The sequence below is a fragment of the Schistocerca serialis genome, chromosome 2, assembly GCF_023864345.2.
Source record: "Schistocerca serialis cubense isolate TAMUIC-IGC-003099 chromosome 2, iqSchSeri2.2, whole genome shotgun sequence".
In the NCBI taxonomy this organism is placed as follows: domain Eukaryota; kingdom Metazoa; phylum Arthropoda; class Insecta; order Orthoptera; family Acrididae; genus Schistocerca; species Schistocerca serialis.
The window spans coordinates 967,184,082-967,206,865 of record NC_064639.1 but is presented as its reverse complement, the minus strand read 5'-3'; the positions used below and the strand labels follow the sequence as shown (position 1 = coordinate 967,206,865).

The 22,784-nt window shown below is 40.0% G+C and overlaps 1 protein-coding gene and 1 long non-coding RNA gene across 2 annotated transcripts in view; both read right to left on the bottom strand.

Annotated features, from left to right (window-relative positions):
• Positions 1–10,307, bottom strand: part of LOC126458361 (uncharacterized) — a 37,721-nt gene extending 27,414 nt beyond the window's left edge. The window contains exons 1-2 of the long non-coding RNA XR_007585623.1: positions 7,026–10,307; positions 1,900–1,951 (exon numbers count right to left, since the gene is read on the bottom strand). This is a non-coding gene — a long non-coding RNA (uncharacterized LOC126458361). The remainder of the gene's footprint in view (positions 1–1,899; positions 1,952–7,025) is intronic.
• LOC126456553 (TGF-beta-activated kinase 1 and MAP3K7-binding protein 3) overlaps positions 1–22,784 on the bottom strand; it is a 422,096-nt gene that overhangs the window by 79,237 nt on the left and 320,075 nt on the right. The window lies entirely within an intron of this gene.

Genomic DNA, 22,784 nt, shown 5'->3' with positions numbered 1-22,784 from the left:
GGCAGTTTTTGTTAATATTTGCATAGACATACCAGTAAGATTGTTGTTTATTAAATACATTCTCACAACAATCAGGGAAATTCAAGGACAGATTAATGCATAAAATAAGAGAAAGGCAACCACTCACCTACAGCAGATCAATGCGTGGAGCACAGAAACACTTAACAGAAAACAGCATTCACACTAGCTTTTGAGCACTACGTCTTTTTCTAACAGAAGTACACACATGCGCGCACACAACTACACAGGTCCCCAAATGCACATTCCTGTGGTCATGAGAAGACTGATTATTGATACTTGATTACTGAAAGCAGTTGCCTGAGCTGGTGGAGGTAGGAAGGGGTAAGGAAGAATTCAAGGAGGGAGTAGTGAGAAAGTGGTAAGTCTGACTCTGTGGCCACACAAAAAGATGAAAAGAGTACAGAGCAAAAAGAGATTTAGGAAGAGGGAGAGGGGGGAAGGGAGGGCAAAAAGGAGATGGGGAAAAAGTGTGAAAAGTGAAGATGAAAAGGGAGAAAGGAAGGGGTGAGAAAAGGGAGAAGTGTTGAAAAGTGGAGAGAGAGAGAGGGGGGGGGGGGGGGTGGAGGAGGGAAGGAGAAAGTCCACAGGGTGGAAGCAGAAGAGGAAGAGTAATGGAAGAAGGCAGTGCAAAATCTGAATGGAGAAGAAGTGGTGTGCACAGAAGGAAGAAAGTTTTGTGCCCTCACAATCCCCCTGGCCTCAACCTCCACTAGCCTGTTCTCACTGCCTGCCTTTAACTTTTCCCTTCTTCTTTCTGTCTTCCCAACTCCTTCTCCATCCAGATTGCACTCTGCCTTCTCCCACCACACTTCCAACCCCCCATGTGGGAATTCTCTCTCTTCTCTCCCACCCCTTTCAACTCCTCTCTCTTCTTTTGGCCCTCTGTTTCTTCATTTTCATCTTCAGCTTTCTGTCTCTTTCCCCTCCACTTTCCCCCTCCCTTCCTTCCCATCTCCCTCTTCCTGTATTTCATTTTTTCTAATCTCTGTACTCTTTTCATATTGTTGTGCAGCTGTGGAATCATCTGTCCAAAGACCTGCCCCTGTCCTGCTACCCCCTCCTTGTGTCCAACTGAACCCCTCCCCACCTCTATCAGCTCAGGCAACTGCCCGCAATTATCAAGTATCAATAATTAGTCTTTCTATGGCCACGAGAGCATATGTTTGAATGTCTGTGTGTGAATGTGTGTACTTCTGGTGGAAAAAGAGCTAGTACTCAAAAGCTGAGATGAATATTGTTTTCTGTGCTTCACACTTCAATTTGCAATAGGTGAATGGTTGCCTTTCCCTTGTTTTATATATTAAATATGTTCTTATGATTCATTTGTTCATTTGCATCATTTGGAAAAAAGCCATTAGACACCAGTAATACTTCCTGTTGATATTTGTTTTATGGGTATTAGGTCATGGTCCAAGGCATATTTCTCTGCCTAATGTTTCGTCCTCCTATGCTGGACCCGTCATCAGAAACTTTAACAACTCAGAAAGCAGTTACGATATCGAACAAGCTCAGCAAGTTCGGTTTGCTGGGTTTGCTTGAGATTGTAACTGCTTTTTGAGCTGTTATAGCCTCCGATAATAACCCCAGTATTGGAAGAGTAGGCAGAGAAATATGCCTTGGACAAAGGCATAATGCCCATAAAACAAATATCACTGAAAAAGCAAATACTGCCAGCGACAGTCTGCACTGTATGATTAGATAGTACTGCCTGATGCACTGTGGAAATTTGATATTTTATTAATAAAAACTATTACCTCTATCATCAAAGTGTGAGAAGTCTATTTGTGGGTTACTACTATGCTCTTGGAGGATAAAACATGCTGGTATAGCTGCAGTACCTTGTGTTAAGTTAGCAGACAAAACAGAAGCGAATAGTACCTTGGGCAGCCTCCACCAAACAAGCTTCAGACAACCCAACTGCGAAGCACTCCTAGAACAAAGAAATTATTTGCAGCCTGCTAACTATTATAATGCCAACAACTATATGTGAAACATGTCAAGCTGTACCTGAATATTAAGATAACTGTTATTAAATCATCATGAAGTACCATTTGTAATGGGAGAAAAGACAGTGCACTACAACAGTTAGAGAATTTCACATTTCTCTTGGATATCTGGAAATGGAAAGTAATGGGGACATGCAACAAGGGCAAGTTCCATTTCCTGTATAACAAGCCAAACTGAAGGAACAAGGTTTAGGGTTTAACATCTATTGACATTGAAGTTCACTGGAATTTGTGGTGGCATATGGTTGGGCACTGAATGTACAACATGTGTGGCCTTTGATTTATGTGTACTGATGAAAAAGAAAAGTTAAAATTCATCCATGTTTTTATGTAACAGTGATTTATTAAGGCTTGCTAGAGAATATGAGCTACTTTCACAATGTTGTTACTTTCCAAAATAGGTTTAAGGTATACAGTACTATGAAAAGGAAAGATGCTACTCACCTAATAGTGGAGATGCTGAGTCACAGATAAGCATAACAAAAAAAAACTGTTACAAATAAAGCTTTCAGCCTGTACGGCCTACACACACACACACAAATGCAACTCACGCAAATATGACTGCAGTCTAAGGCAACTGTAGCCACACAAGTGTGGCTACAGTTGCCTTAGACTGCAGTCATGTGTGTGAGATGCGTTTGCGTGAGTGTGTGTGTGTGTGTGTGTGTCTATGTTTTTATGAAGGCCTTATAGGCTGAAACCTTTATTTGTAAGTGTTTTCGTTATGCCTATCTGCAACTCAGCATCTCCACTATATGGTGAGTAGTAACTTTCCTTTTCATAATTCTGGACAATTTACTTCTTCAAAATTGTGTTATATCTTCCTGTAGGTCACATGAGTAATTTAGGAGTAAAGGGGACCACTCACCGAATAGCAGAGATGTTGAGTCATCAACAGGTACACAAAAAAGAATGAAAACTTTGATAGATTTCACACACACACACACACACACACACACACACACACCTATGCAGCTACACTGTGCTGGCTGAAGGACTGTAGTTCGGCAAATAGACTAGAATGAGAGATTGTGTCAAGTGGGCTGGGTAGAGGAAGAAAGAGGCAAGAAGCAGGTAGAGGAGTGGAAAGGGATAGCTAATGGTTCGGAGGGAGGTGCTACCAAATAGAGCACGCTGCTGAGCACAACAAGGTCAAGTTCAGTGGCTGCTTCACAACCCGTGCATCTGGATCTGTCCTCCTAGTACCAGCTTTCTGAGTTACACAGATGGGAGTTATCCTTGCAACATTTCCTTTGCTCCCATAATCCCCTTGATCTCAATCTCTACTAGCTATGGCATCCACACCCTCTGCCCTACAGTCTCTACTACCTCTGCCCAGCACCCCCTCCCAATCCATGCTTCCACATCACTGTCATCGTGCACCACACAACCCAGCAGTTCTGGTGTCAGTATGTTTCATTCCCATCTCGTGCAGGTACATCATCTCCTTCCCACTTTCCTATCCTGCACACCTGGTGCCTCCCTGCAAGCGATCAGCTACCCCTCCCCATCTCCTCCTGCCACTTCCAGCCTCTTTCTTCCTTTGCCCAACCCACCTGATACTAATCTTCACGCCACTCTACCTGCTGAAGTGCAGGCCCAGCACTGTGGGTTCAACCAGCACAAGGTAGATGCACGTTTGTGTGTGTGAGCTAGCAAAGTTCAATTCTTTTCTTGTGTGCCTCTACTGTTCAAATATTCAGTGAGTGATCTCCATTACTTTTAAATTATTTATATTCTGCCAGAACCATCCTTGGCATATTTTTGTAGGTTACAGAAGACTTTCTGTCAATGGTCTCTTTCCCATTTCTTCATGCCTCTCTCATCTATCAGAGTTCATTTCTAAATAACATGTACAGCTGACTACCTGTCTCATTTCTCATTCTTTTTGTTTGTATATTTTCTTCTTTCATCAGTAAACTGATTTCTTTCCTGAGATTGCACTGCTTTCTGGTTCACACTTTCATTGAACTTTAGGTGCCTTTCCTACCTAAATTATTTCCTTCTGTATTGTATCTACACCTTTTTTTACTGAACTGCTCATGAGCCATTGTCCAGGAGAGCTTCTACATTGCCCAATTCTACCCTGAATGTTCAATATTCCACTTCATCATACAGTCCTATTTCTTTAATCTTTTGAATGTTAGCTCCCATTCCACCCTAAATTTTAAATTTCCATTGCATTCTCCCTTTTTTATTGTTTTTAATTCTATTCTGCTTTTCACCACTAGTAGTCTACAAGCTAAGTCTATGTATATATCTGGTTATCCAGTTCAGCTCAACAATTCATTCCAAAGATTTTTCTGACCATTCTGTATCCTGCTGATATTTTCCTGTGACCTCACATCTTTTCTAAGTACTTACAGTTTATTACAAGTTCCATCACAGTTGCATATAATTGTTTTTTATCTGTAACTAGTTTCAAACACCTGTGCTGAGTTTCAGATCAACACCAACATTAGAAGGTGCAGTTTTAATTTAAAAAAAAGACACAAAATGTTAAAATACATAATAATTTTCAATATTTAGTATGCACAGTGTATAAACAATATGCAACACATCTATTACAACACACCTGCTTCTCTAATGTTTGGCTGTATGTAACTTCAATGGAATATTCAAAAGATTTGTTCATACAATAAACCAATATAATTAATGTGTTTTAATTGCAATATAATTCTGATGGCACATTTTGTTTCTCTTGTGAGTTTTGAACAGTGTATATGTTACAACACGTTGGAAACTACTGCAGAATTTTAAAAGCTACCTCTTACTTCTCCAACTCTTCCTCCCCCCCCCCCCCTTCCCCTCCCCCCCCCCCCCCCTCCTTCCCCACTCCCACCCAAAAAGATATGTAGTTCAGTAAATCTGATTTTCATTCCCTCCACTTCTAGTAAATTGACTGATACAATTGAACATTTTCATTGCCCTTCATTTTATGAGTTCTGCAATTTTCTCAAATATTCTTTCTGTTTTCTCATCACAAGCATTCCACGCTTTGGTTTGTAAAATGTTATCCTGGTACCTCTTCCTGCTGGTAACCAACTCCAAGGCAAAACTCACCTGAAGATATGAATGGGAGGATACTCTGTAATCTTTCACAAAGGAAGCTATTGAATATTGTTGTCATTGGCATGAAAATTCTGACTAACACCGATGCTAATATTAAAATTATTTAAAATTTCCACTGTATAGATAGCTGATAGTGTTCTCTAAAATCAGTGAAGTTAAATAAACATTTAGCATGAAGTAGTAGATGCACATGTAGGGGCACAAGCTCTATGGACTTCTGTCCCCAAGAATATTGCTGCAAAAAACAGTATCTCTGGACCTTCGGCAGTTTGTTGAGACGCCAAGTGTTTAAGTTATATCTGTCCACATAATGTGTGTAAATAAATAGTGTGTATGTGAATTGGTAACACTGACAGTCATTACACATCATGAACATTGTGTTTGTTACACAAATCCTACACACACAACAGCTGAGTGATGTAAGTAAAAAACAGAGTAGTGTCTAATTTCAAAGGTGCTACTGTTCTTATAAAACGTATAAGGTAATCTAGATGTGGGTAGCAATCTATCCTAATCCATACTGTTATTTCATTTTGGATTTACCATTGTTTGTTCATGGTTAAGGTAATAAAAAAATAATGAGAGCCAAACCTCCGGTTCGCAGATATTACACATAGTCTCACTGATCAACGTCTCTTTGATTTTTCAATTATTCAGTAATGAGATGGAGAATGCAGTAATAGGAAACTAAACCACATAGGCTCTGTGACAAAACCATTGTGGAGTATAAACCTCACATAGCACAAATGTAGAAGTAGTTGAAGGAAGAACCATGGGCTTAATCTTTCCTGGTAGTGATGAATCAATTTTTTTTTCTCCTGCCTCAATGATTGATGATTTTATTCTTTGTTTATCTCCTCCAAAATGGAATCATATGTATTTTACTTCTTTACTCAATTAAAATCTTTGTGTGAGTATGGACCAAAGCACCAAATAAAGGTAGTGATCTGATGAAGGAATTTGAAAGTCAGTTTTTCATCCTTTCTATGTTTCAGTCTGCTGCCTAGCTCTAGCTCTATTTAGTGGATAGTGATCTGTCATCCTACACAACATTGTTCTACAAGCTACATGGAACTGAAGGAAAGAAGGGCTCTTCATACCAGTGAGTAAAATTTAATAAAGAGCATCAGTATTTTAGTGTCAGCTCAGCAAATGAGAGGCAGGGAATATATTTAATAAAACTTCTGTCCAAAAATGAGGTTGGATACTGCATACATCAACTCTTAAATCTTAATTTTTAATTACTGTCTGACGTGACAGCAAATTTTCTTAACTGTTTTATCACATAAATTCTTCTATTTTCTTTGAAATAAATGTTTCAGTGTCTTTTCATTCAAGAAATGTTGTTCCCATACCAGATTTTTTAAACAAAACTGGGGTTTATCACCATCAGTTTCATGAAAGAATTCTTTCTTTTCTATTCTCTCCTGATAATGGCTTAAATATTTTCAGATTTCTATTACTGTTTTTGGGAAATAGACTAAAATAAGAATTCTGATTCCAGACAGCATTTTTTGCTGTGGTCTATAAATTATTCTTTGTGGTGATTAACAAAAATCTATATATCTTGTGATAAAATACTGTTCTCTATTGTTTTCTTTTAATCACATATGTTTAAATTAATCTGTCTAGACTTCATTAGTGATTTCTGATTTATCAGTGGTTAGTATCATTAAATCTCATTTCATGCAGAAGAAGCCCCATTCCAACCATATTCTGGATGGGTGAGTGTTGGGTAATCTTTTTGTCTCTTACAACAGTTAATAGCAATTTATAATCCTATTTCATTTGCAAATAGGTCAGTTTCTTTCAGTTAGATGATGTAAGTAACTGAAACTGGTATTTAAAATGTTTGCAAACACTTCCAGTAACTACCAGGATAAAAGACACTGCTGAGGATTATAGGCAAAATACAAAGCCACTTACCCAATAGGTAAAGAGTGCAGCCATTAGCAGGATACCCATCTCTCAGTAGTACAACAAACCTGAAGAGAAAGTGCCTACAGTCTGTCATATAGTTTCAGAAGATAATGATTTTACCACAGCAAGTAATTGAGACAGTTCTCTACTTCTGTGTGAGTTCATTAATGGTGTCTTTTTGTACTGTACTGCCTATTTTGCAAACTCAGCAGTGTATGGACTTTCTTCAGACTATCACGTCTTTGAAAATCATCCCATTTCCTGTATCAACTCATTATGATTCAACTGATTGTTACAGAACACTATTCACACTCTTATTGGTTTTGTGTGAGGTATGCAGATTTCCTGCATGACATGTCCGAAAAACACTGTGCAAGCCAAAAAATGGAAAATGGAAGTGGTGTTTTACAACATGTATTGTTTAGCTTGTTTAAATCCCTGAAATATCTGCCATTTAGAAATAGAATTATATGCATATACAGTTTGTCTATAGTAGACACAATATTATACAAGGTCTGACATACAAATTGATCTGGCTTGCTGTTTTTGTATTACTTAACTGGATGCTGGACTGATCCATCATTTTATGTGCAATGTGTACTTATTGACTTTCCACTGGAAATATTTAAATCTTACAGGGGAAAGCAGTAAGATTAGATTTAAAAATTCAGATGATGACAATGTCATAAGAAATGGAACTTAACTCTAAATGGGCAATTATGGGGAAAGCTCTTGGTCATTTCCTTTTCAAACCAATTAAGCAATTATCCTGCTATCTGCTTGAAGCAGTTTAGGGAAAAGTACAGAAAATATGACTCAGGGTGGCCAGAAGAGGATCTGAACACTGCACCTCCTACGTGTGATCATAATGCCTTAATCACTATACCACCTCACTCTGGAAGATATTTTACATCAACTATTTCATTGCAGCATTTCAAAATTAAAATAGTCAAGGTACTGGTTACCAAAATACATAACAGCGGTTTCAATCTTTAATTTCATGCTGACAACACAAACCAAACTATACATGAACTGTTGCATATGGACATGTATGATTTCAGGTGAAATTCTCATACTAAAATGCTTAGATTTACAAGACATATGTGGTTATACATAAATTTATAGATTCTGTCTGCAAGTATATGGTGATTTAACACTATGCTTAAACAACTGAGTAGTCTGTTTCTGTCTAGAATAACTGAACACAACAATTTCTCAGAATAGTAGCAGCAAACAGTAACAGCCATACGCTTTCTGGACCACAACCACTGTAATGAAACTACATTACAAAAACAAACATCTGCTATTATCATTTGTGTTAAATTGCTTTCATATTTAGGTTCAAAACACAAACCTAACAACAGTCCTAGCTCTATTTACATCTTCTTTGAGTTATGTATCTCAGCTATGTCTGCCATTTAGCTAAAAGAGTTGTATTTTCACTGTGAGGTTGAATTTTTGTCATTTTTGTATTTCCAAGAAAAAATATGCTGGAATTTGTTTTACTCACTTTAAAGGTTGGACTGTGACACAGTCAATAGTAACATGAAAGAAAGAAGTGATGATAAGTTAGAGATTCTTCTCCTGGAGTTTTGTAAGTCTCCCCTCCTATTGAAACAAACTGAGTTTGTGGATTTACCAAAGTTACAATGTTCATCAATGAATTTACCTCAAGTGATTTCTTAGCAATTCACAGTAATTTTTCATTCATTCCCTTGTTTTAGTATATGTTTCTACCTTATTGTTCTAATTACTTACAGAAGAAAGGATATATATTCCAAAAAATCAGCATTATTATTTCAATGAAAATAATTTTTAAAAATATGATGATGTAATTGGATTGATAAAAAGTCTGCAAATCAAGTGCTGGCAGGAAAAAACACATAGCAAGCTTCCAGAGCCAGTGGCTCTTTCTTCTGGCAGAAAGGTGGAAGGGGAAGGAAGAGCGGGGAAGGAAAAGGACTGGTGAAATTTAGGAAACGGGGAGAGTCCAGAAAAGTTGGCCAGAACCCCAGGTCAGGGCAGACTTACCAGATGGGAATAAAAGGGAAGACTGATTGTTACAGACTGCACTGGATGAGATTTGAAAACTTGAGTGCTTGAAGGTGGAAGATAGGGCAATATGCAAGACAGAGATTGGTGGCAAAGAATTGTGCTAAATTTAATAAGAGCAGAAAGCTGAGAGCATTCTATATGGTAGAGTTGGGGGGAAAAGACAGGACAGAAAATAAAAAGATACAGCAAACTGAAAGTGAGTGAAGAAAGGAATAGTTATGGAGAAGAAATGCTGGGGCCAAGATAATTAAAGAAAATAATTAATGCAATTTAAGGCCAGGTGGGTGACAAGAACCAAGGACATGTTGTAACTCCAGTTCCCACCTGTGGAGTTCTGAGAAAATTGCTTCCAGAGGAAGAATCTAGATGGCATATGTGTTGAAACAAGCTCCAAAGTCATGACTGCCATGTTGTAGAAAATGCTCTGCAGCAGGATATTGTATGTTTCCAGTATGTGCCCTCTGCCTATGCCCATCTGTCCTAACTGATAGCTTTGTGGTAGTCAACCAATGTAGAAGGCTGAACAGTGGGTACACAACAGCTGACATACAGCATGTGTTGTTTCACAGGTGGTTCTTCCTTTGGTAGTATATGTTTTGCCAGTGTAAGGACTTGTGTAGCAGATGGTAGTAGGTTGCATAGGGCAAGTCTTACAGTGAGACTGTCACAGGGGTAGGAGCCACAGGGTAGGCAAGTGGGTGCAGAAGGAGCATAGGATCTGACAAGGACATTGCAGAGATCGGGAGGTTGATGAAAAGCTATTTAGGTGTGGTGGGCAAAGTGACAGATGGAATGGACCTCGTTTCAGGGCACAGTTTTAGGAGGTCATAGACTTGTCGAAGTAGCTGATACAAGACCGTGATAATATGGAGTGACAAGAGATGAACTCCTAAGCTGTATTTTGGAGGGATCAGCAGTACCAGAATTGGATGTTATAGCTTGTGAAATATGCTTTTGAGATAGCTTGGTGGGGTAATTACGTCCAGTGCAACCTGAGATGGGAATGGTGGTGCATTGCTGTAAACAGCCTGCATCTGAACAATGTAAGTACTGTTGTTTATTAGTAGACTTAATATGAAGAGAAATCGTTAGCTGAATCCTCAGTGAGTATGTGATCAACATAAAGGAAAGTGACATGGAATTCAGAATAGCAAACACACAAGCACTTTAACTGGCTAAACATATACTACCAAAGGGAGAGCCACCTGCAAAACTACACATGCCATGTGCCAGCTGTTGCGTAACCACTGTTCAGCCTTCTACATTGGCTGACTACCACAAAGTTATCAGTTAGGATGAATGCGCATAGGCAGAGGGCACATACTGGAAACACACAATACCCTGCTGCAGAGCATTTTCTACAACATGACAGTCATGACTTTGGAGCTTGTTTCACCACATATGCTATCTAGATTCTTCCTCTGGAAACAATTTTCTCAGAACTCCACAGGTGGGAACTGGAGTTACAACACATCCTTGGTTCTTGTCACCCAACTGGCCTTAATTTACTTTAATTGTTTTCTTTAATTTCCTCAGTATCTACCTTTCTTCTCTATAATTATTCCTTTATTCATTTCATTTCAGATTTCTGTTTCTTTTTTTTCCTTTCTATCCTTCCTCCCCCCTCCTTCTACCTCTATCACTTACAGTGTGCTTAGCTTTCCTGTCTTAATAACTCTCGCTCAATGTTTTGTCTGTAATCTCTATCTTGCATGTTACCCCAGCTTTTGTCTTTATGCTCTCAGGTTTTCAAATCTTGTCTGGTGCAGTCCCCAACAATCAATCTTTCCTTCTCAACCCTTCTGCCAGAAGAAAAAGGCCTCTGGCTCTGAAAGCTTGCAAATTTCAGTACCTTTATATGTATTTTTCCTGCCAACACTTGGTGAGTACATTTTTTTTATCTATCCAATTACATAATATTATTGTTCCATTATTCATATTATTTTCAACAGTAACAGGACCTGTAGGTTGTACTGTATATAAATATGTTAAGCATGAATTTTTATATAAATGTCTCATATTTTATCCATGGGTTACTTATTACATTAAACCTTTTATTCTCCAACTGAGTTATTTTTTGTTAGTTGTATCATAGCTTTATAATGATGTAAATATATAATCAGACAATGAAGAAAATTTGTTGAAGTTGGCATACTGGATGAGAGACAAAATACAGCTTATTACAAGTAGCAGTTAATTTAGTTATTGCTTACAAGAGAAATATAGTGGAGATTCAAATACTGTTGAGAAAATGTGTGTATGCTGCTGTCCTATGATATGTACTTATATATTATTGGAGAATGAAGTTCTTCCACACTACAGCAAAATGTATGCTGTAATTACTCACTATATAAGGAAGTACAACTTTGATCCCCCAATCAGTTTATTTTCTTTGGAATAGTAATTTTAAATGATAGTTATGAATATTGCTTGAATTTATAATCTTCATAATACTAATACTAATGAAGATATTAATCATCTTTTCACTGTTTTATTTTGAGCTATGATTATGAGGAGCAAAAATGAACAAAAACTCAGCTCCTCAGATTATCTTCTTGAAGTTCAGAACAAGTTGTTTGGTGTACAGTCAGACCAAAGTGTCAAGACAGCGTAGCCTTGTGTATATGTTTGTACCTGTTTGGTATAAAGAAGAATGGAAGTTCATAAGCTGAGTTACCACATTCTAGTTCTTGTTCATAAATCTATTCACTGCTCAGTATCTGCACTATATCGAGAGCACCTGGTTCTGTAGTTAATTTAATGCCAACAAAATGAAAGACGTGAAAACTGTTGAGAAGTTTCCTTGATGATTGGTAGGTAAAAACAACCATGTTATATCATAATGGCCCATTCAATATCAGAAAGATTTTTACCATACAGTCCATATCAACAATATGTGTGACAGAAGAGACACATCTTTCTTTTTATTTTCAATTTTTTCATTTTGAGTAAATAAGTGGATGGTCAGTTCCACATGGTTTCAGTTTTAATTTTCTGAGTAACTATATCCTGGTCCACATGTGGTACAGTATAAAAGTTGTGTTTTCTGTGCAGCATCTGTATTCCAAACAAACAACAATGGCTGAATCTAAATAACAACAGAAATTGGAAACATTCCTTTTTAAAATTCAGAAATCAAATATTTAAAAGAATGAAAAATGTTTTGAAGATTGATAACATTTGAAATTTTTATTTTCCAGTCTTTGTTTGAGATAATGTGTGTAAACAGTTCCAAAATGCATACTTTCCTTGAACAGATGATATCTTCAAGTTCTCATGGAAGGAGGGATCATTGTCTTTCCACATTAGTATCACATTGCAATTAAGCATACATGAAAAACTGCTCTTCCAAGCAATATTTTAACTGATCTGCTAACTGCTAAACACAGCTCAATTGGTCTGTGTATCTGATGTCACAGTTCATCTCCAGCAGCAGTCTTTCTGTAATTTAAATTTCCAGTTTTAATGATGTGTTTGTTGACACTGTACAGTTTGAATCCCCTATGCTGTATCCTTCACACCAAAAACTTCTGAGAAACATGACTCAAATACAAGAACGTAATAAAGTTTAAATTAAGAGAAATGATATGTATGTAGGCTAAGTAATTAGCTTTAGTTAAAATTTAAATTAGAAATTTAAAAAATCATCATAATAAAGATTGATGAACAATAGCTTTAACAAAGAAAAATTGTATAGAGGGATGTGTCACAAAGTTTTCTGGTTTTTTGCAGAAATTTTTTCTCTCTCCCTCTAAGAACTTTGCAAGAATAAGATAGTAAGCTGAGTGTGTTTCATTTATAAAAGAAAAATGAAAGCTGATAATATTGCAGTTTCTGTGTGCATGTGCATGCTCTGCTTCTTGTATTGGAGCCTTAAGGAGAGAGATATGTGAAAGTTTTTGGAGATTAAAGCCATGAATTCTTTGTGTCATGACTGCAGCGTGCCCCACGTAAGAAAGTTTAAAAAAGAAGAAGAAGAAGAAGAAGAAGAAGAAAAACTTTAGAACTCAGATTCGAATTTTAATTTATTAATACCCTCCTGAGCTATTGTCATCAACCCTTCAAACATTAATGATATGAATCTAGACAGTTACATAAGGGAGAAATATGGAAATAGAAGAAAAAGACAGAAAAAATCTGTAAGGAAGGGGAGAGGGGTGAAAATGGGAAAAATATACAAGATTTTTTTCTTAAACAAAAAAAAGGCAGGAAATAGCAGGGAGGTACAGGAGAAAGTAAAGAGGCAAGAAGGTGAAAAAAGCTAAGTTCAAGGAGTAGAAAGTAGGAGAGGAAACTAGCTCAAGTTAAGATTATCTGAATGGTTAGAGCCTGTTACATTTGAATGACATTTCCAGCATGTAGAGTTGGAAGCACCGATATTGATTCATGCATTCATTTGTTCATTCACTCAAAAATCATGTTCCGTAAGTTACATCATGATGGACTGGCAGATTTAGCTTCCTCACCTCATAGTAGTTACGCATGTGCGCAGACTCATTAAGAAATCACAACAATCAAACACTCTGTAGAGGTGGCACTTCAAACTATCCACTTAAAACCAATGAATTACACTATGTCGATGACACATTTGTAGTGCGAGAGCTTGGCAGACAGGTGCTGGATGAGTTTCTGGATCCTTTAAGGTGGTAGACAAGGGCAGAAATTTTTTAGCCTAATTTTTTTATTGGCTTAAAATGTTCCTTAGAGAGTCTATTTTTAAAGTTCATTCATATAAAGTGTGCCATAAATGTTAAAATATGTTAAAACCAAAATTTACTGCATAGGGGTCTGGAGCATCCAAGCACTTGAATGCAACCGATGTAATACTATAATAGTTACTGATGGAATTGAGGTCCTGTTAGTTTCAGATAGTATCGCAGAGGGCATTAGTATCAATTAAAATACTATTTTCAACAAGGTTTCTTTTTGTAATATGATTTGTTTATGGTACACAGTGTGAAATTACATGCTTGTCTTACATCTGCTTAACTTGACATTTCACTTGCTTGTTTCTTAGATGTAGTAATATGTGAGCGCTTGAAAATGACAGAGAAACATATTTATATGGCCAGAAAAGGTTTGAAAAGTAATTCCAACTGTGCAAAAAATGCTGAAATTTGTAAGGGGAAGCCAGTTAATCAATAAATTTTGTCAAGATGAGGCTGTTTCGACACAGGGGGAAGGGGAGGGGGGTGGGGGATGATGGAAGCCAACTCTACAGTACTGCTGATTGTTGAAGGTTTGTTCAGTTTCAAAATTAAAAATCACAAGTTTAAAATTTAAACACCTGTTTTTCCAAAACAACATTTTTCAAGTTGGTAGGAGCTATAACTCACAAAATATACATGCAGTTACATTACACCTTTCTGTGGCATGTTTTTTCTACTGTAATTTGTAGGATATTTGTGATATATTTTTATCCCAATTTTTGGCGCATGTTTTTATAATGACTTTTTTGTTCAAAAAATTTACTTTTATTTCAGAGTTCCACTGTTTTCTTAACAACCATTTTTTTATAGATCCCTCTATAACAGGAGAAATTTTACATCCACTCTTGACAGCCATATGGACGAACAAAAAACTAATGAGTGATTGGAACAGAGGTATGCTCATCTAGCTCCCCAAGCAAGCAGACCTATTAGTTTGTGATAATTGGAGAGGCATCACCCTAATGTCAATCCCAAGCAAGATCTTCTCATGAATAATTCTAAACAGGGTAAAAGCTTATGTAGACAAGAAAATAAGAAGAGAACAAGCAGGGTGCAAGGAAGGTCACTCTTGCATTGACCAGATATACACCTTGAAGATAATATCTGAACATTCAAATGAATACCCACGGCTTTACATGCTGTTTGTAGACTTTAAAAAGGCTTTTGAAAGTACAGTTAGAACAAAAATATGGAGCTCACTTCTAACTTTTGGAATTCCCTAGAAAATAATTGCTTTTTCAAGTGCATGTATGACAACTACATGTGCCAAGTTCAACATTGAGGTCTGCTTTCCGATCCAATAGCACTGAAAACAGTAGTTAAGCAAGGCTGCTTGCTCTAACTGATACTACAGAGGGGGTCCAAAAAATGTATCAACTGTTTAAAAGTCCATAAATGGCAAACTAACTTATGGAGTTGTCTCATCTTTGGCAGTGTAATAGTTAGTAGTTCCGGCAATCGCCACACAAGCACTGTATTGCGTTGTTTTGTTTTACCAGATGACAGTTGCCAGGTAGTCAGTGTTTTGTTCTTAGTTGCACCTAGTTACTTGAGTGAACATGGCTTGCGCAAGGCTTACATTCGATGAAAGGAAGTCAGTTTTGAAGTGGTATTTTAAGTACGAAAACATTAATGAGGTTCAACGGCAATGGCAAAATGAGTATCAAACAGAGCCACCAACATGTTTAACAATTAGTCGCGTTTGAGACAAATTTGAATCCAAAGGCTGTGTTAAAGATGTACACAAACAACAATCTGGATGACCTGTAACAGTAACAAGTCCAGCTAACTCCTGTTGTGTGTTACAACAATTCACTCGCTCACCACAGAAGTCTGTGAAACAGTGTGCCGATGAAACTGGAGTGAGTCGCTCAAGTGTTCGGCAAATTTTGAAGACAGCAAAGTGGAAGTGCTACATCCCACGATTGCTACACGCAATTAACGAAGACAACCCAGATCATAGAATGGAGTACTGCAAGTGGTTTACTAACATGGTGCGCAACAATGAAGAGTTTGCAGAGATGATTGTGTGGTCTGATGAGTCACAGTTCAAACTCAATGGTACAGTAAATCACCACAGTTGCATCTACTGGACCGCTGAAAATCCGAACATCCACATAGACAAAGTGAATTTGCCAGGAGTAAATGTGTGGTGTGGGTTGTCTCACCAGGGCTTGATTGGGCCATTCTTCTTTGACAGCACAGTTACCGGTGAGGTGTACCTTCAGAATCTTCAGACATCCATTTTACCTGCCATCCGAGACTTATATGGAGATGGAAGAGTTTACTTTCAACAAGATGGTGCCCCAGCCCACTACTAAAATTGTGTCAGGGCATATCTCGACAAAAATCTACCAGGAAGATGGATAGGCTGTAGAGGTGCTGTGGAGTATCCACCACATTCCCCAGACCTAACTCCGCTGGACTTTTACCTGTGGGGATCACTAAAGGATGTCATTTATTGACAAAAGCCACACACAGTGGATTAACTTCGAGAGTCCATCGTACATTCATGTGCAAATATCCAACTGAACACATTGCAGTCAGTAGTTTGTGCTGCAGTTTGGCGGCATCGTTTGTATGTGGATGTTAATGGCGACCATTTCGAACACCTATAGTGATATCTTTAAGTTGGACTTTGAGCTACACTTTCACCAAAAATGAGACAACTCCGTCAGTTAGTTTGCAAGTTATGGACTTTTAAACAGTGGATACATTTTTTTCGACCCCTCTGTATTTAACACTGTACTGAATCTTGTAATGGCGCAAGCAATGGATAAAGTGAGAGGAATAAAATGGAGCAATGGAACACATTTAGAAGACCTAGATTTTTCAGATGATGTTTGCCTTCTATCACACAGCCACAACAACATGAAAGAGAAACTAGAAGATCAGAAATCTACAACAAAGAAACTCAGTTTGAAAATTAATAGCCAGAAAACAAAAGATCCACATGCGGGTAAATAATAACAGCACCGCAGAGCTTAAGCTTCGGAGTCAACTAATCGAAAGGGTGGATACGTTTTGCTACCTTGGAAGCATGATTACACCGTATGGTGGTGCAACAGAGGACACTAACAGCCGCATCAATAAAGCCAAAGGCACTTTTACAACTCTCTGCTTTATCTGGAGGTTGAAGGAAATAACATTGAGTACCAAACTGAAAGTAATATGAAATCTGTGCTTCTATAAGGATGTAAAACATGGGAAGTGTCAAAGCGGCTAATCCATAACCTGTATACATTCAACGACGGATGTCTGAGGAACATCCTGGGGGTATGGCGGCCAAATGTCATCTCTAATGAAACACTTTTGGAAAGAACCAGCCAGAAGCCTACTGAGCTGCAAATAAGAAGCAGGAAGTGGAGATGGTTAGGACATACACTTAGGAGACCAAATGAACACATTGCGAAGAAAGCCCTTTATTGGATCCCGCAGGGACAATGGAGACAAGGCAGGCCTAAAATGATGTGGAGATCAGTTGAAGCAGAAGGTCAACAGCAAGGAATAGGATGGGAAGAAGTGAAAATACTTGGAGAACAATATAGGAATCCTTTGTTACAGCGCTATGCTCCACTTAAGGAGTTAAGGGGATTAATAATATATATATATATATATATATATATATATATATATATATATATATATATATATATATATATATATATAGAGAGAGAGAGAGAGAGAGAGAGAGAGAGAGAGAGAGAGGGAAACATTCCACGTGGGAAAAATTATATATAAAAACAAAGATGAGGTGACTTACCGAATGAAAGCACTGGGAGGTCGATAGACACACAAACATACACATAAAATTCAAGCTTTCACAACAAACTGTTGCCTCATCAGGAAAGAGGGAAGGAGAGGGAAAGACGAAAGGAAGTGGGTTTTAAGGGAGAGGGTAAGGAGTCATTCCAATCCCGGGAGCGGAAAGACTTACCTTAGGGGGAAAAAAGGACAGGTATACACTCGCACACACACACATATATCCATCCACACATACAGACACAAGCAGACATATTTAAAGACAAAGAGTTTGGGCAGAGATGTCAGTCGAGGCGGAAGTGTAGAGGCAAAGAAGTTGTTGAAAGACAGGTGAGGTATGAGTGGCGGCAACTTGAAATTAGCGGAGATTGAGGCCTGGCGGATAACGAGAAGAGAGGATATACTGAAGGGCAAGTTCCCATCTCCGGAGTTCAGATAGGTTGGTGTTGGTGGGAAGTATCCAGATAACCCGGACGGTGTAACACTGTGCCAAGATGTGCTGGCTGTGCACCAAGGCATGTTTAGCCACAGGGTGATCCTCATTACCAACAAACACTGTCTGCCTGTGTCCATTCATGCGAATGGACAGTTTGTTGCTGGTCATTCCCACATAGAATGCATCACAGTGTAGGCAGGTCAGTTGGTAAATCACCTGGGTGCTTTCACACGTGGCTCTGCCTTTGATCGTGTACACCTTCCGGGTTACAGGACTGGAGTAGGTAGTGGTGGGAGGGTGCATGGGACAGGTTTTGCACCGGGGGTGGTTACAAGGATAGGAGCCAGAGGGTAGGGAAGGTGGTTTGGGGATTTCATAGGGATGAACTAACAGGTTACGAAGGTTAGGTGGACGGCGGAAAGACATTCTTGGCGGAGTGGGGAGGATTTCATGAAGGATGGATCTCATTTCAGGGCAGGATTTGAGGAAGTCGTATCCCTGCTGGAGAGCCACATTCAGAGTCTGGTCCAGTCCCGGAAAGTATCCTGTCACAAGTGGGGTACTTTTGTGGTTCTTCTGTGGGGGATTCTGGGTTTGAGGGGATGAGGAAGTGGCTCTGGTTATTTGCTTCTGTACCAGGCCGGGAGGGTAGTTGCGGGATGCGAAAGCTGTTGTCAGGTTGTTGGTGTAATGATTCAGGGATTCCGGACTGGAGCAGATTCGTTTGCCACGAAGACCTAGGCTGTACGGAAGGGACCGTTTGATGTGGAATGGGTGGCAGCTGTCATAATGGAGGTACTGTTGCTTGTTGGTGGGTCTGATGTGGACGGACGTGTGAAGTTGGCCATTGGACAGGTGGAGGTCAACGTCAAGGAAAGTGGCATGGGATTTGGAGTAGGACCAGGTGAATCTATGTGGGAATGACCAGCAACAAACTGTCCATTCGCATGAATGGACACAGGCAAACAGTGTTTGTTGGTAATGAGGATCACCCTGTGGCTAAACATGCCTTGGTGCACAGCCAGCACATCTTGGCACAGTGTTACACCGTCCGGGTTATCTGGATACTTCCCACCAACACCAACCTATCCAAACTCCGGAGATGGGAACTTGCCCTTCAGTATATCCTCTCTTCTCGTTATCCGCAAGGGCCTCAATCTCCGCTAATTTCAAGTTGCCGCCACTCATACCTCACCTGTCTTTCAACAACTTCTTTGCCTCTACACTTCCGCCTCGACTGACATCTCTGCCCAAACTCTTTGTCTTTAAATATGTCTGCTTGTGTCTGTATGTGTGGATGGATATATGTGTGTGTGTGCGAGTGTATACCTGTCCTTTTTTCCCCCTAAGGTAAGTCTTTCCACTCCCGGGATTGGAATGACTCCTTACCCTCTCCCTTAAAACCCACTTCCTTTCGTCTTTCCCTCTCCTTCCCTCTTTCCTGATGAGGCAACAGTTTGTTGCGAAAGCTTGAATTTTGTGTGTATGTTTGTGTTTGTTTGTGTGTCTATCGACCTGCCAGCGCTTTTGTTCAGTAAGTCACCTCATCTTTGTTTTTATATATAATTTTTCCCACGTGGAATGTTTCCCTCTATTATATTGATATCATTAATTTGAATCCAACAATTACGTTTGTTATTGTCACTGTTGCATTTCAAAATCTTTTCTGTCATCTTATTTTCCTCTTTCTGTTTTTGCCAGTAGTTTCACTTCGTATTCACCTACTCCTTTTTACTGTAATCTGCTACACTATTTTATCCCGCCTATATATACTCAATAATACGCAACCCACTTCCAGACCACAACCAAAAAAATTTTTTTGCCGCTTTCAGCACTACCGCCACTATAATATCCACCGTTTCTAGTTCACAAACAGTTCCTTTCACCTTTTAAACAACCATTTCGGCCAGTTCTAATAACTTTCGCTTTATTTCCATTTCCGTTTTTCCCACATCACTTATAATTTTTAGCCGCTTCCCACAGGTTTTAACGTCATTATTTCTTCGTCAGACAATTGTTAGCCTCATTTTCATAATCTGCCACCGCAAAACCACTCCTTTTAATATACTACACGCAGTTTTTTCGAAATTTTCCCGAATTTCTCCGTCCTTTAACGTGTTTTGGCGGCAACACAACCACCTACCCTTTATGCACATCGTTGTCTACCAACCCAAGTCCAACATAGCCCAGCTGTAACCAACACCTTTTCGCCTTTTTTCATTCCAGATCTCCAGTTACCTTCCGGTTCACCTTTATCTCTCCCCATATATTTTTAATTTCATTTCACCTCCCACCTTCTAATACCATGTCACCCTCACAACACCCCCACAACGACCCCATTAAGTTTCATTTACATTCCCTCCGCAAACATGCCTTCGCCCTAGCCAGATTACGCTCCCATATTCTATTTTCTCAGGCTTGTCTGACATTTGGCATTACCCCCAAAGGCCTCACACTTAAAGTTCCCATCTCTGGCTGCAACCCTTCCTTCCATCAGTCCCTATACCAGTTTCAAACTGAACAATCCATTGCCCTCACCCACCCGATACTTCACCTACACATCAACTCAGCCAATGAACACACCCGTCAACTCCTATCCTTAATAAAAGTCCTTAATCTTTCCTCTCCCACATCCACATTGGCTGTTCAGAGCATCCTCCTACAGGCCAACCGTAAATTAGAACAGTATGCCACCCTCCACCTCAAAAAACTATCCAATCTCCTGGTTTCCCACCTCCGGAAAGGCAACTCACTCACCCTTCACAATCTTTCCAGCAAACCTCAACCTCCTCTCATTGCACACAAACCCAGTCTCTCCCATCTACTCAATCTCCCACTTCCAGCTCCACTCCCTCCAAAACCTCAAAATTCCGATCAACACAATCTGGAACCACAACACCCTAATTCAGTAGTTAACCTTTCCTCCAAACCTCTCTCCCAATCTGAAACCTCTGTCTTATCCAAAGGACTCACCTTCAGCCCCACTCCCAGATTCAACCAAACAGCCCTCGTCAAAGATTTACTGTCCTACACTCGTACTCTCTGCTGGAAATATCACTTTGCCACGAAGAAAAATGATCCTAATCCTACTCCTAATGATCCAACTCCCCAAGACACCATCCAAATTGAACCCTGCCTGGAACAGTTCCGTCCTCTGTCACAGCGGGACCCACCTCCTCTTCCTCAAAATCACCCTCTCCAAACCTTCCAGGAATTTCTGACTTCCAGCCTTGCATCTCAATCCTTCTTAAAAAACCTTAATCCTACACCCAACATCACCACTGCTGAAGCCCAGGCTATCCGTGATCTGAAGGCTGACCGATCCATCGTCATTCTTCCGGCGGACAAGGGTTCCACGACCGTGGTACTTGATCGTCGGGAGTATGTGGCTGATGGACTGCGTCAGCTTTCAGACAACACCACATACAAAGTTTGCCAAGGTAACCCCATTCCCGATGTCCAGGCGGAGCTTCAAGGAGTCCTCAGAACCTTAGGCCCCCTGCAAAACCTTTCACCTGACTCCATCAACCTCCTGACCCCACCAACACCCCGCACCCCTACCTTCTACCTTTTTCCTAAAATCCACAAACCCAATCATTCCGGCCGCCCCATTGTAGCTGGTTACCAAGCCCCCACAGAACGTATCTCTGCCTACGTAGATCAACACCTTCAACCCATTACATGCAGTCTCCCATCCTTCATCAAAGACACCAACCACTTCCTTGAACGCCTGGAATCCTTACCCAATCTGTTACCCCCGGAAACCATCCTTGTAACCATTGATGCCACTTCCTTATACACAAATATTCTGCACGTCCAGGGCCTCGCTGCGATGGAGCATTTCCTTTCACGACGATCACCTGCCACCCTACCTAAAACCTCTTTCCTCATTACCTTAGCCAGCTTCATCCTGACCCACAACTTCTTCACTTTTGAAGACCAGACATACCAACAATTAAAGAGAACAGCCATGGGTACCAGGATGGCCCCCTCGTATGCCAACCTATTCATGGGACACTTAGAGGAAGCCTTCTTGGTTACCCAGGTCTGCCAACCCAAAGTTTGGTACAGATTTATTGATGACATCTTCATGATCTGGACTCACAGTGAAGAAGAACTCCAGAATTTCCTCTCCAACCTCAACTCCTTTGGTTCCATCAGATTCACCTGGTCCTACTCCAAATCCCATGCCACTTTCCTTGACGTTGACCTCCACCTGTCCAATGGCCAACTTCACACGTCCGTCCACATCAGACCCACCAACAAGCAACAGTACCTCCATTATGACAGCTGCCACCCATTCCACATCAAACGGTCCCTTCCGTACAGCCTAGGTCTTCGTGGCAAACGAATCTGCTCCAGTCCGGAATCCCTGAATCATTACACCAACAACCTGACAACAGCTTTCGCATCCCGCAACTACCCTCCCGGCCTGGTACAGAAGCAAATAACCAGAGCCACTTCCTCATCCCCTCAAACCCAGAATCCCCCACAGAAGAACCACAAAAGTACCCCACTTGTGACAGGATACTTTCCGGGACTGGACCAGACTCTGAATGTGGCTCTCCAGCAGGGATACGACTTCCTCAAATCCTGCCCTGAAATGAGATCCATCCTTCATGAAATCCTCCCCACCCCGCCAAGAGTGTCTTTCCGCCGTCCACCTAACCTTCGTAACCTCTTAGTTCATCCCTATGAAATCCCCAAACCACCTTCCCTACCCTCTGGCTCCTACCCTTGTAACCGCCCCCGGTGTAAAACCTGTCCCATGCACCCTCCCACCACCACCTACTCCAGTCCTGT